At 33.5% G+C, this 15,422-nt stretch overlaps 1 protein-coding gene across 2 annotated transcripts in view; it reads right to left on the reverse strand.

Moving 5' to 3' along the window:
* Window positions 1–3,859: 3,859 nt before the first annotated feature.
* Window positions 3,860–15,422, reverse strand: part of LOC114366248 (serine/threonine-protein kinase OSR1-like) — a 49,059-nt gene continuing 37,496 nt past the window's right edge. Inside the window, exons 1-3 of one of the 2 annotated variants that reach the window (XR_003657013.1) lie at window positions 10,734–10,889; window positions 6,342–6,490; window positions 3,860–5,408 (exon numbers count right to left, since the gene is read on the reverse strand). The gene's annotated coding sequence lies outside the window, so the exon portion shown is untranslated. Of the gene's footprint in view, window positions 5,409–6,341; window positions 6,491–10,733; window positions 10,890–15,422 lie in introns of those variants that run through there. The other variant, XR_003657012.1, reaches the window with a different exon arrangement.

A 15,422-nucleotide genomic window follows, 5' to 3' on the forward strand; every position in this document is an offset into this window, starting at 1 on the left:
ACGGGAACAAACGCGCGGTGTTTTGTCGAAGCGACCGATGGGGACGCGACCGGCCGAGAGCGAAGGGGAGGCTATACTGAGGCTTACACCGCGCGAACTTTCCCCTCCCTCAAAGAGCTCACTCTTTACGTATTCCGGCAAACTTTCATACGAGTAAATCCATAGATTAAGATACGTTTTTGGACTAAAAGTAAATTCATGTGTTAATCTACCTCATTCGTGTAATATTATGACATTAGTTCTAGTAGAGCTAAATGCAAGAAACTTAAAATATTAACCGAGTGCTTTAGAGAGTTGTTTCCAACGTTAATGGGAGTACTCATATTTTATGACTTATAGTCAATTTATTAATTACCTAGCTCATGTATTCGTGAAATATAATGACGTTATTTTCTAATACAGACTTAAAATGAAATATTAACAAAGTTTTTCGAGAGCAATGAATTAATGTTAGCTATAAAACCACTTATGCATGTTGAAGGTAAGCCACTCGTAAGCACCTAAGTATTTATTAAAGAAACAATAATGTCTTACCCAGCCAATAACGTTTAATTACCTAGTGGTGTAATAATAATAATAAATACCTAAGATGAATCATTAATGTCGTTTATGTATGGTTGCAAAGACAAATAAATATTTCTTTCTTACTTTTTTTAATATCAGAGTTATTGATTGACAACATTTATTGTGAAAATAAATTAATCCACGCCTTATACACTTACTTCTGAGTGCCTAATGTGTGAGAGTTGTTTTAATTTACATAAAGTTAATTAATATTTACAATTCAATTTTGCTGAAACATAAAATGCTTGATTGGAGTTACTTCTGCTTTAATACTGATACATTTGCACTGTGGAAAGCTTGGGATGTTCTTTAAATTACTTTACTAATGATGTCACATCTATACTACTAGTAATATTATAAAGCTGAAGAGTTTGTTTGTTTGGTTTAACGCGCTATTCTCAGGAACTACGGGTCCGAGTTGATAAATTATTTTTGTGTTGTTACAGCCCATTTATTGAGGAAGGCTATAAGACCACCAAACAGTCAATAGGGGCTGAGCAGTAAAGAAAAATGTTGCAAAAACGGGAAATAATATTCAAACTACTTTCACGCGTACGAAAGTGTATGCTTCGCGGGCACAGCTAGTTTGTAAATGATAAATCCATATAGTTTTGATTACGAATATTAAAATTTCCACGTGGCTTGCAGCGCCTTGAACAAATATCACATATTGAACACACCCGATTGCTCATTTGGGTGACGTTCAGCGTTGACCTACTCCGCAAAATTGATATTTGGGTATAACACACTCTGTATCTCGGGGGTATTATCGCAAGTAAATATTATGTGTTTACTGAGCATGTTTCATCTTAGATCGTAGATTTACTTCAAGATTAAGGCCAGATGCAGGCTGATTGTCATGCTTAAAAATAATAATAATTATTGAAATAACCTTTTCAAAAACAAGCTTTTATCCGCTTTCGTCAACAGATCAGTACCTCTAGTAGGAAAAACTTTCGAGTTCGTTTCGTTGCGTATTCAAAGTGTCATCGAAAAATTTTGTATGAAAAATTAAACAGCGCCCCCTATATTATAGCCGCCCTAGGGGGCGCTGTTTAATTTTTCATACAAAANTATAATATAGGGGGCGCTGTTTAATTTTTCATACAAAATTTTTCGATGACACTTTGAATACGCAACGAAACGAACTCGAAAGTTTTTCCTACTAGAGGTACAGACCCTAGAATCACCTAAAGAAACGAGCCCAAACTCGATAGGATTGTATCGTGTCGTTGCAGTTCCTATTCTTTCTGGCTCCATCATCAGACCAGCTACATGACATCATTATATTGCATTGTCATCGAATTACATCGTCGCTTGCCTGTCTAACTGACGTATCTGTCATTTTTTTCGAAACTGAGTTATCTACACCATCTTAATCAATTTCGCAAGACGAATCGATCTGTCTAATCGCCTGAAAATTTTTCAAAATGTCAGTTACGTCAGTTCTAAAGGCAAGGGACGACATGTGTAATACACATGTTGCCTGAATTTTTTGTTGCCAAAATAAAGTTATTTTCTTTCTTTCTTTCTTTCTATACAAAATTTCGGCTTAATTGGTTGTAGGTCCAGTTCAGCTTTCAAAATTTGGGTATGAAGCATACATACGAGTACATATACTCGTATAAGTAGTTACTATTACAAATTAAAAAAAAGCTTGTGTAAGCTTTCTTTCTTTAAAAGGTAACAAGTCCCTACGATACGTTATTATTTTGGTGCAAGAGCCCCTCCAACAGTTTAATTTGACAAGATATTGTCAATTGTAGAGGGGTCTGAAGAAAGATCCGGAGCTGGTTTTCTCGTCCCACTGATTCAGTTTATATCTCTTTATTTTAAAAAAGCATTGTGTCTGATTGCTACAAATACTGTCGGGAACTTTTGTTGGGAGACTCACCTTGAAAGACCCAAACCGTCGACAGCTGTGGAGTGTAGAGTTCTTGAACATAAAAACAAGATTTGCAATGTGTGATGATATTAACGCCTGGCCGAGTGGATGGGAGTATCTAATACTAACCTTTTTCATTTGATAGGAGGCAATCGAGCAGATGGATCACCTGACAATTTCAATACCTATTACAATTAGGTACAATTTTACCTAGTTACAATAACGCCAGCTCCGGTTAAAGAGTCGAATCCCAAAGGGGCAAACTAGTGCACGAGTCTATGTATATTGTACCAAAGTGCCTATTGGTGTGTATATTTATTTTAATTATTTAGGATATATAGGTCCCAAAAAGTAGTGTCAAGCCGAAACCCAGAGGTAGAGCATCACTAGGGCTACCCAAATCACCGCAACTTGATAGTTTTCGAGTCATGGACCTATAAAAAAAGGCGGACGGAACTCGCGCTATAACAAAACTGTGACGCAAAATTTTGGCGTTTGTCTATTGTGTGAGTGAATTTAGGGATGCCATGTTAGCCAAAACATTTTACCCATTTATTTTAAGAAAAACATAGATCGGCAGATGTTATTTGGAAATGTAGAGAGAATTATTCCGTGCCATTTTAAAAGGATGAAAGGTGAATGCGTTGAGGTAGGCGCGAAATTTTCAATGTTCAAATTTTCTTACATTGTTTGCAAGTCAGTGTGTCAGGGTATGTACATAATGTTGATCAAAAATGATTCACGCAGTTACAAATTACGAATCTTGTGTACATTATAATCATAATCTTATGCATCATCAATATATTATTATTATCTCTGATAGATTTTTTTTAACATACAACCTGACACTGACTTGCAATCAATGTAAGAAAATTTGAATTTCGCAGTTCCACATTTTTGGGAAGGATCAAATTTGCCTATGAAAATATATCCCATTAAAACACAATTATTATGATAAATTATTTTATTTCCATAGTATGCGTAATAAATAACTAAAAAGTCCTAAAATTATTATTAATTTCCCATATTTCGGGTAATTTTCCCACGTAAATAACTGAGAACACTGGTCTTTGACGTATTATTTTTTCGAGTGAATGACGTTTGATTTCAATTAATTTCAATATTTTAATGTCGGGAAATAAGTGATTGGATTATTATTTTGCCTGTGAAATGTGATTCCTTAATTTTTGTTTGGAACGGTTTTTACACAATTTCATCACACAAGACATGTCGTATTCGTGTTGTTTTTTCGCTGCTTAAATGTGTCAACTGTGTGAAGTTTGCACTCGAAGTGGTGTATCAGGGTGTGAATGTGTGCGTGCCGGCCTGTACGTACAGGCAAGCTGGTGTATCCTAATGTCACAGTATTTTGTTGATGAGAATCCGTCCGACTTTTTTTATAGGTCCATGTTTCGAGTTATGATTTTATTTTACAACATACAGGATTATAGTTTACATTCGTATTATGGATGTAAATACTTCTGAAATTCAGAATCTGAATCAACTAGGCCTAGTATTCGTCTAATAATAATAAAAAATCAGGCATTGACTATTCGCGCCAGCACAGTGACCAAAACTGTGCCTGAGCGCAGAAATTTAAAACAATCATAATTCGGGAAATATTAAAAATCGCGGAACATACATGGGGGTGACAAGGCTCTAACCTCTGGGCTTCGGCTTGACACTACTTCTTGGGACACCCTGTATAAAAATATGTAAGCAGAAGTATGACTACATACATCATACTTCTGCTTACATGTTTTTATATTTATTTCTTTTGCAACAGACTTATTTTTCATCAATAAACTTACAATTAAACTAAACCCAATTGTAAGAACATCGCAAAAAAAATAAATCTAAAATGTTTCGAAAGACTTGTAATATTGTCTCAAAATGATTCATAATACTTTAACAAATTATGGATTCCTCATGCAAAGTTTTCCCCTTTTCAAGAGATAGGAAAAGCGAATTATTATGGTGTAGTTCTGTAATGTGTCAATTTATTTATCTTAAGAATGTTACTGAAATGTATGAAGAATTAAAATGTACTATAAAACATTAAACAACATAATTTATTATAGACGGCTTTTTACATTTTAAATACGATGGGTATCATCTAACGCCCGATTCCCATATTCAATCCTTGTCCAAATTCGGATTACAACTGTCAAATTGAATTCAGTTTTAGATTATATTTCCAAAATGTTCGATGCATTTACACTTTAATATTGTTTAAATAGTCTTATAAACAATATAAAAATGTAAAAACATCAAAAACCGCAGTTATTTTGGCCAAATACATATTAAAATTTGACAGTTGACAATCCAAATCCGTATAATTTGAATTAGGATTGAATATAGAAATCCAGCATAATTAACTTAAATTTAGAATAACACAGACTAAACAGAATGATTGGTAATTAGTCTACCTATTTGGTTCAATATTTCAGGAAAACGTTACCAGTTCCAAGAAGGATTTTTTTAGTTTAATGGCTCTACTTACAGTGAAATTTTGTACAAGTACAGTATAGTTGCAATTTTTAATAATATTGTAAATTATTGAGTGCTTGTGCGGTAAAACTTTAATAAATGATAAAATTATTATTCTATGTTTTACTGCTTGCACTTACCAAATCGAAATTTTATTTGAAAATATTTAAAAGTTTTTAGTATAATCTTGGTTATGTTTAAAAACTTGACTCTAGTGAGAAAAATGGTACACTGGTAATTTTTGGTCAAAGCCGATGCAATTTCTTCTCTCTAATTAACAATCATAATGTATTAAGTAAACACAGTGAATAACAAAAACTTAAATGACATCATTTTTGAAACTCTACAATGTTCAGTCCTTAATATTAAATAACAGTAGCCATTATCTTAAACATTTGTAAAACTAATGCGTGTAACTAGCTGTTAAATTAAAATACATAATCATTTGGCTCCTCCTTTTCTGGCAATTCTGAAACAAAAGTATACAATTACATACATATCTATTATACAGTTTCAAAAATAATCTGAAGGATTATATTTTGTATTCATAATTATGGGGTAGGAGGCCTGCCCACGCTACGTTTTCCAGCCCGTGGTCGCCACTCGAGAACTTTCCTGCCCCAACGGCCATCGTCTCTACGAGCTATGTGCCCCGCCCACTGCCACTTGATTTTAGCAATTCTGCGAGCTATGTCGGTTACTTTGGTTCTCCTACGGATCTCCTCATTTCTGATTCGATCACGCAGGGAAACTCCGAGCATAGCCCACTAGGTGGACCGACGATCTGGTAAAGGTCGCGGGAAGAGCCTGGATGCGGGCAGCGCAGGACCGTTCATTGTGGAAAACCTTGGGGGAGGCCTTTGTCCAGCAGTGGACGTCATTTGGCTGAAATGAAAATTATGGGGTGTAATAAAATGTAAACGCTGACACCTACATGTTTCCCTTTTGTAAGAAATTTATGTCGGATGGTGATACTATTTATGGGATGTCAGGAAAATAGTGTACCGAAATCCATAGCGGAGCCTAATCTACTTAAACTGATACACAAAGTTAGACTCGGGAACGGGAATGGTTAACTCTCTCGGAGTTTAGAGAAAATAATTTAATAATTTAAAAACAATAAGGTAATCGTAAGTTAATAGTTGCTGCGTATCCCTTCTGTGCTGTTTTAATTTAAGTTAGTAATTTGATTCCTTTTCCTCTTCTTCTTTAAGGCTTTCTGCTGAAAACCAGTGTCAAGACATCCTACAAGGTGTCCCAACTAAAACTGAGCGGGCGGCATATTAACATGCATTAGTTTCTTTCTTTTAAATTTAGCCATTGTATTGTATCGTTAATGTGTGTTAATAAAGTTATTTATTTATTTATAAGATTTAAAAAGAAGGAGATGTAATGTACTTACACTTCATTAATAGTAACAACACGCGAGCCCCAAATGTGCAGGGAATGCCGGACACAGGTTCCCCCGATTGAAGCCAACCACGCTCTCGCACTTGGACCGCTCCATGCAGATGCCGCCTTGCCTGACGCATGGTTCGTCGAGTGCAATCACTGAAATCAAAATAAAATAAATCAATAGTTTAAAAAACCAAAAACACGCTTTTAATTATTGCACTAAAAGGTCAAAAAGAAAAAACAAATCCAACGAACTCAATCTCGATGAGTTTCCGCCGTTTCGTTTAGAATTTCCAATGGACATGGACACCTCCCGACTTCCTCATCAGACCAGCTCGATGGTACCATAATATTGTATAGTCATTTAATCTACGTTTATAATTGCCAAGTTTCATGATGATACAAGAATTAGAAGTGCGTGTAATTCAGATTCTTAGATTCCATTACATAGTTAGTTACATGCATACACGACGACCCAATAAAAATGTGTTAATAATAAAAGTACGTTATTAAAATGTTTCAGTACAAAAATACAGTAGGTCGAAATATTCTGTCTTTCATGAAACCACATTTTTTCCAAATTAATACAAATTCATTTTCCCATACAAATTGTAACAGCCAATAGGCCAACTACATAGTAAGTATTAAGGAAGTTGATATTGTTCAGTTTTTAATATCGATCCTCCTTTTGGGTTGGACGGGTTTTTACATTCTGTATACTTATTCGACTCATATTTTTAATCGATATCTACGTAATCTTCTATCTATAAGATATTAATAAAACTGTAGAAACTGACTCTTCTGTATATGCATGTATAATCTGGCTTCTGTGTGCGGCTTTGTTCTCGTGGACTACACAATTTTGGCTGTTTCCTTTTTTCTGCCCGAAAGCTAGATCTCACAAACTTATAACACCCCATCGTTTTTTCGTCGGGGGTTTAAAATTAAATGCTCAACTTTATTATTTTATCATAAAACGCTAAATGCTTGATTTTTGTATTTATTCATATTTATTTTTAGCGCAGAATTGATAACTAAACTTAATAACTTGTGCCTAGTTACCTAGTTAACTTTTTACGCCGCTAGGTGTGAAATCTACAGACTAAAGTTACCCAAACAAGAGCAAACCTTTTCGTTAAGAATGGTAAGAGATATATTTATATACAGTGTGTCCGGGCTTGTAGTGATCAAACTTAAAGGGCGTAATCTATGGACAATTTTATCGATGAAAAGACTTCAAATTTGGGGCTTGACCCATTTCTCGCAAAATTACGAGGATTTAAGTTTTTAATTTTTAGTTTTCACCTCTTCCTTCAAAAACAAGTGAAAGCGTGGGTAGCTTAACACTAATAAGCAAAAAATTTATATCATGCGATAGCCAATAAAATTATCTATTAGCAGAAGTAAAAAACAGATACAAGTTTAATACATTTTAAGGGAGTAAGAATGGATTTAATTAGAAAAAAACATGACTTTTTTCACTTCTTTTTCAGTTATTTTCCAACACAAGAAAAACCAGGTCGTTAAGGTATGTTTTATTTGCATTGTATTATTAGTATTTGAGCTATTCTACAAAACGAATGTAAATTTATTAGTCTACGTCTATTAGTTTCGACGTAATTGTTGAACAAAGATACCCCTTCCCAGCGGTTTCCATAGTAATCGGAATAGGTTGTGTGATTCTTTCAGGCAGTGCATTTTCGCATGTCGCGTGCGCTATGGAAACCGCTGGGAAGGGGTATCTTTGTTCAACAATTACGTCGAAACTAATAGACGTAGACTAATAAATTTACATTCGTTTTGTAGAATAGCTCAAATACTAATAATAAAATGCAAATAAAACATACCTTAACGACCTGGTTTTTCTTGTGTTGGAAAATAACTGAAAAAGAAGTGAAAAAAGTCATGTTTTTTTCTAATTAAATCCATTCTTACTCCCTTAAAATGTATTAAACTTGTATCTGTTTTTTACTTCTGCTAATAGATAATTTTATTGGCTATCGCATGATATAAATTTTTTGCTTATTAGTGTTAAGCTACCCACGCTTTCACTTGTTTTTGAAGGAAGAGGTGAAAACTAAAAATTAAAAACTTAAATCCTCGTAATTTTGCGAGAAACGGGTCAAGCTCCAAATTTGAAGTCTTTTCATCGATAAAATTGTCCATAGATTACGCCTTTAAAGTTTGATCACTACAAGCCCGGACACACTGTATATTACGGCTACTTTATCTTAATTACTTTAGGAATAAAAATCGAGACAGTTATTATCATTAACCTTCTAATGACATCAATAAATTGTAGTGAGTAGATACATTGTTTGTCAACATAATTTTAATTAATCCAGGTTGTAATTGCTTATTATCTGCAGTTTTTATTATACTTATAAAATTTCCTCTGATTTGTAGGTAGGTACTTTCTAGTTTTACTTATTATCTGTTATTTTTGTTAGATTGACTTGAACTTTAATCAATATCAAGGTGGGTAAAGTAGGTTTACTATTTTACAATTCGGTTTTTGGATCAGATTTTTTTTATAATTAATAAAATATAATTACTATAGGTAAATTAAATTAATATACATGTGGTATTGGGGTCATACCACACCTAGAAGTGAAACATTTTTTCACGCATTCGCCTTATTTTTTCACCAATAAAATAATAGATAACACTTTCTCATTTATATACAGTAAACATTATTATTAAGTTTTACTAAGTAATAATCTGAATAAGAACTAAAGCATAACTGATAACATTCTACGCGATAGCACGCCATGACGGCAGTCATTATGCCCACGTGATACTCACTAGTAATCAGATATGTTTTATGTATTTCAATATTTTATTTATAGTCATATACGCGCGCGTATTTGTAAGGGTCTGTGCAAACGAAGACACCTTTTGCACGGTGGAAGCAACTGGACATACAAAGTGTTAGGTATGTCTGCACAGGATGTAATGTGGTTATTTTCTTTCTCGGTAGAAAAGCATTTCTATTTTATGTTACACGAATAATCCGCTAGACATTCCTAGTTCATTCCTCTTTGGTGAAGGAAAAAGCATTTCTAATCGATTCTGCTACGATACCATTTGTTTTTGGAAATCATTCGTTTTAATTAGTACGAGAACCTGATCATAAAAAAAATCTTAAAAGTCAATTACATATCCAACTGCTTGTTTGTATAATGTGTCGCTGGGAATTGTCATGCGAGTTCTCTAACGCCCTATGTCCACGACCCATGTGTAGACCAGTGTACCTACCATGAGTTTACGTTAGGTGTGCTCGCTAGCGAGTACGTCAAAAATCTCTATGAAGATTTTGTTTCTTGAAAGTAGCCGCTAGGGGCGCTGCACATTATGTCATACAATTAATGTCATTTTTTTAACGTAGTCGCTAGCGAGCACACCTAACGTAAACTCATAGTAAGCACACAGGTACCAAAGTCTTTCGCGCGCACCCGGGACAGCGCTAAATGCCTATTTTTTCAGGAATACCTGGACTTAAATCTAATATTCCTGCTACCTTTTTTAACTAAGATACGAATATGTTTATAGTCAAACATCGAATTTAACACCTTTCCTAATTTTTATATTACTTACCTACTTCTAATTTTCACATGACATTTTATTACGAGTACTTCGGTATAAGAAGAATTATCTTTTTAGGACAGATTTTTCAATCGTCGGATAACTTTTCTTGTGAAGATCGATAGCTTTGACAGCTTCAGTACATAGGAAATATGTCTAAATGATAATGTTATTCTTCAATTAAAAGATATCTGGCGATTGAAAAATCAGCCCTTAGACAAGGACAAATAACCACATTCACATCAGTTTCCATCCCCATAGAACTTTACAACAACGGGCAGCTCTAGGTCATTTGCGTAATTGGGTCACTGTCACAATCACAAGAAGCACACGATATGTCGGCCAAAATAAGGCAGTCTTATCGCTAAAAATATTTTCTCCAGACTATTCGCGGATAAAACGGGTGTAGTTGTGACAAAAAAGTGAAATTACTTCACAAAAAAAAAATCAAGAAAACAAATTTTACCTTAATTGTTTACCATTTTACTTGTAACGATGGAAATTCATCCACTTTGATTTTTTTTTGTAACCATACATCTAGTGAAAATATTTAATATAATTTATAATAAAATTTTAAATTACATTATGTAATACTTTAATTTGACATTAAAAATTCGTCTACACACAGCTCCTGTCGTCCTAAACGTACGAGAAAAGTAGATTTTCTTTGAATAATTTTGAAGAAGCGGGCCAAAGTATTATTTGTGCGGAAATAAGAATATTCGCTTGGTCAATATAAACTTAAAATATTTACCTAAACAAGTAGGTAAGTATTTATGATTTTGAAAAAGAAAAACATTAAAAGCACACTTACATTTATAATCTTCCGCCACTCTAGCCTGTGCCGGAACGAAATCTAATAACACAATTAAGAAAGCTAATGTTAGCACACACTTGCAAAGCATTTTTTATATTTTTGTCTAATCGACTTGTTTTTACTTTTGTAGCTCTAGAGCATGTGACCACGCGGACCAATTGGCGCGCTTTTATATACACGCAACGATAAACATGAGCTTTGCAATTACTTCATATACTCGTAAAATGATTCTACTCGTATGCCCCTAGTGGTCATATGACCGTAAAGATAAGGATTATTTTTCAGTAAATCACAAAATATTCATCAATATTGGAACGTTACACAAACATAGAACATAAAATCGACAATTCATGAAGCGTCGAGATGTCACGTGAAGGGGAGTGAGTCAGGCGCAAAACCGGGATAAAACTCATGTGACAATGATAACACATATACCTACCTGTTTACCTGTGTGATAAAGGAAACAGGATTGGCCAGTGGTGGCCTAGTAAACTGCAAAATATCGTCAAATTAGGTAGGTAGATTCAAAAAAATCCATGTTACTCCAATCCAATACACCAAACGGCCGAAGTCATTTCCGCATTTTTTTACTTTTTTACCCACAACTGAAAGCTCTTGGCCTGCATCTTATCTGTTGGAATGTGATGATCAGATCGAAAGTGGAAGCACGGCACTTATTACTTATATGTATACCTACTTATCATCATCACTACAACCTATTAAAACAAAGTCGCTTTCCTGTCTGTCAGTCCCTATGTAAATCTTTACGCTACGGACTTGGATGCGGTTTTTTATATAGACAGAGTGATCCAAGAGGTTTATACTAAGAGTATGTATAAAATATGCATTTATACAGGGTGTTAGGTAAATGGGTATATGAGCCGACACTAGCCTATGTTAACTAACTAACTAACTATGGGCATATAAATGGTATGGTGAAGTCAGAAATTTGGTATCATCATTTTAATTTTTTTATTTATATACAAAATAAATTATATAAAAACCGATTTGTATGAAAAATAAAATAATTAAAATGAAGATATTAATTTTCTGACTTCACCATACCATTTAAATGACCATGTAAACATGGGCTAGTGTCGGCTCATATACCCATTTACCTAACACCCCGTAGAAGAGAAAAGTCGGGAAATTCCATTGCAACCGTGCGAAGCCGGGGCGGACCGCTAGTAATATAATAAAAGCTGAACAGTTTGTTTGTTTGAACGCACTAATCTAAGGAACTACTAGTTCGATTTGAAAAATTATTATTTTTGAGCTGGATAGCCTATTTATTGAAGAAAGCTTTATAACATTACCCTAAAGCCAAGAGGGGTGGAGCAGTAAAGAAAAATGTGCAAAAAAATATTAAAACTGTTTTGACGCATACGAAGTCGAGGACACAGCTAATACAGAAATAAAAGTATTTTTCTGTTTGTGAACATGTTGAATGAACCGTCTCGCTTTTGAATCTTGTTTTTAAGAGGGGAATTCCGAAACAGTGTCTCTAAGTAGTCACGTGGTCCAGAAGATTAACAATATTTGACCCGTACCTCTTTGATAACATTACTTCATGAACTGATATCCACAAATTAATCAACGCAAAACAGCGGCGCATATTTAAATCTGCAAACAGAATTCACTTTAAAAACAAACACATGACTGTACTCGTATTTTTGTTTACAGGAGTACGAGTAGTAAGTTATAAATTAAATGTAACTTGCTTAATTTTCCATAATTTTAAATTTCACATTCTAATGAAATATATTAGTGTTATGACCGTACTTATTCATTGTAAATATTTAGGTATCATAAATTATATGGTTTGCAGAAACATATCGTTGAGTAGGGATGTTATGGATATGTAGTTTCGGTTATGGATACGGTTACGGATATAGGAATAATATTACTTATACCGGTTTCGGTTACGGTTACTGATGTTTTTTTTTATTTCGGATATCCGAAAGTTTCGGTTACGGTTACGGATATCCATCCATAACATCCCTGCTGTCAACATTTGTGTTGCGGAATTGATCATGCCATGTTGAAGAGTTGCCGCTCGATGAGCCAAAACATTAGTTTAGCATTTCAAATGTTTACAATGAATACAGCCTTTACCCGGGGCTGTATTCAACTCAGTAACTCAGCATCATGAACATGCGCGTAAGGTATAACTCTAACGCGCATGCTCACGTTGCTGTCACAGGATTTCCACACTATTTCCAAAAAACAGTAGAAACTAATGTATTTATTTGTCTCGTAACAGGTTATAATTACATTATAGTACCTACCTACAATACCCAACAGTGGTATCAATGCCTAATGCAATAACCAAAATGGTCTACGAATCAGTGATTGCAGGATACCTGATTCTGACATGGCCATCCGATTTTATTAAATAAATTCACTATGATTTTTTTACTATTACGTTATGTAACAAATGGCAATTTAATCGCGTTTACTATCTAGAGTGGCAAGTGGCAGATATACTCGTACCTATAAATAAACAAGATCCTCAATTAAACAGTTTATCTACAGCAGAATTGGCCGAGACGAAAAGTATGTCACAATTTGTGTATAGTGACGTAACCGCTTTATTTTTCTCATAAATTAATCGTGTTCGTTCTTGACCTTAGCGGGAATTGTTTGTCATCGCGAACGTACTTACTTGACCCCCTAACAGTCATATGATGATTCTTAATTATTTTACTTTATGAGTGTTCCTAGAATTTTACAAATAGGAAATTAGGGCTAACTTCAATAATTTTGGCCTATTTTGATGGTTCTATAAGATAACTACTTTATAACTCATAAAACCTCAAGGTGTGTGTTAAGAAATAACTACTTACCTTACTTTTTCCTTAACAATATTTAAGTAGGATGTGTAAATTGTAATTATGATACTGAATAGCTATTCACAACGGATTACNTTCACAACACATTCTCTTAGGTAGGTATGGGGAAAGGAAAAATGTAGCAAGGTAATTGGGGTTTCAGATTACAGAAACAACAGTTTGATGATTACATAGACATTTATTGAGAAAAAATACTTAGGTACATTGTGATCTTGACAAGTACACATATGTAGATTGAAAGCATAAACTTGAAACTACTAATAGAAAATAAATATTATTAAAATCTTGTCTTAAACTAATTTTACTTATCAGTTCCAGTTTAAATTTTTTATAAAAAGACGTAAGTATAGTTTTTTGAGCCAAAGTCATACTTTGTAAATATTTCATAACTTATATCAAAACTAACTAATATTCAACAATTTTATACAAAGTGGTTATCCTAAAATTCTTAAAACTCAGTTATAAAATGAAAATTTGTTGGTCGCAATTTTATACCTATCGTAATTAAATATCACATAATTGAATAAAACACATTGTCAATATTTGTCTCACAATTACTGGCAAATGCTCACAATGTACAATTGAGTAAGAATTCTTACACTTATCTTAACGACCACATGGAATTATCAGACGGTTAAAGTTATCAGACAGGTAAAACCTGCGTTTACACCAACAGTACTACTAGAGAGGGAGTTACTGTTACACTAGATATAAATATTATAATAATAGTATATAATCACACCATAGTCATTTATTATAGTCATATTACTTTCTAAATTTTTTTAACCGATTGAATCTCAAAATATAACAAAATAATTTAAGTTAAACACCAAATTACAGCTTAAGAATAAAATGTATAAAAAAGATGAACTGATGATAACTAAATATCGAACTGGATTAAATTTATACAAATGAATAAAATCAATGTAAGGGTCTTTTAGGGACAAGTAGCTTTTACTTAAATAAATGTAGGTTTAATCGTATACATATCTAAAGAGATGACAATCCTTAATATCGAAAATTGCTTAAATCTATACAAAATTGTAAACAAAATCTGAGACAAAGGAGTAGGTACTTAGCTAATAATTTTTGATTCATCATGTTTAATAAGTAAAGGCATTATTACAATAGGTATATTATTATTATCTCAATTAAGCTCTATACTTGATAAAAGTACTGAAAAATAGTGCTGACTTTGTAATGAAAAACAAATGCAATAACATTTGAGGCCATAATTTTTATCCATCCTTTTCAAACACAAACTTACTCCAAAATATTTGTTTTAGTAAATCTATTGAAATTACAACTTAACATTAGCAATAATTACACACACAACTAGGTACACACACATTTATGGTTATAAGTTATATCATTACATTATAATATGAAATCTTACTTTTCTAATTATTTTTGGCGTTGTTCAAAGACAGTTGGGCAGGATAAATGGCAAAAAGCTCACATGATATGGCCTGTTAACACATTACAATAAGAAATTAGGGTCCAAAGATAAAGTTCGAATGTAGACAACAGAAATTTTCAGAAAAAATCACACACACTTCACAAATTTTCTTATTTTTCACCATTTGTGATTTCTTTAATGGATCACTAAACGAAATTCGCCTTTTTCTGTATCATGAAATTATAGGCTTCATCCAATAACTGCTGATACTTCTTTGTAACGAAAGTAAGTCGTCGTCAGTTTCCTCATAAGTAGTTCATAGTAGTATCGACGGAAGGAAAATCAATGGATGGACATAGGACATGCGCTGCTCAACAAAGCTGGCTTCCAGAGCGATCACTTTTTAAAATAGCGGCATAATTTTCTTATGATTCA

Source organism: Ostrinia furnacalis, unplaced genomic scaffold (genome assembly GCF_004193835.3).
Source record: "Ostrinia furnacalis isolate ACB-3 unplaced genomic scaffold, ASM419383v2 OfSCF0605, whole genome shotgun sequence".
Taxonomy (NCBI): Eukaryota; Metazoa; Arthropoda; class Insecta; order Lepidoptera; family Crambidae; genus Ostrinia; species Ostrinia furnacalis.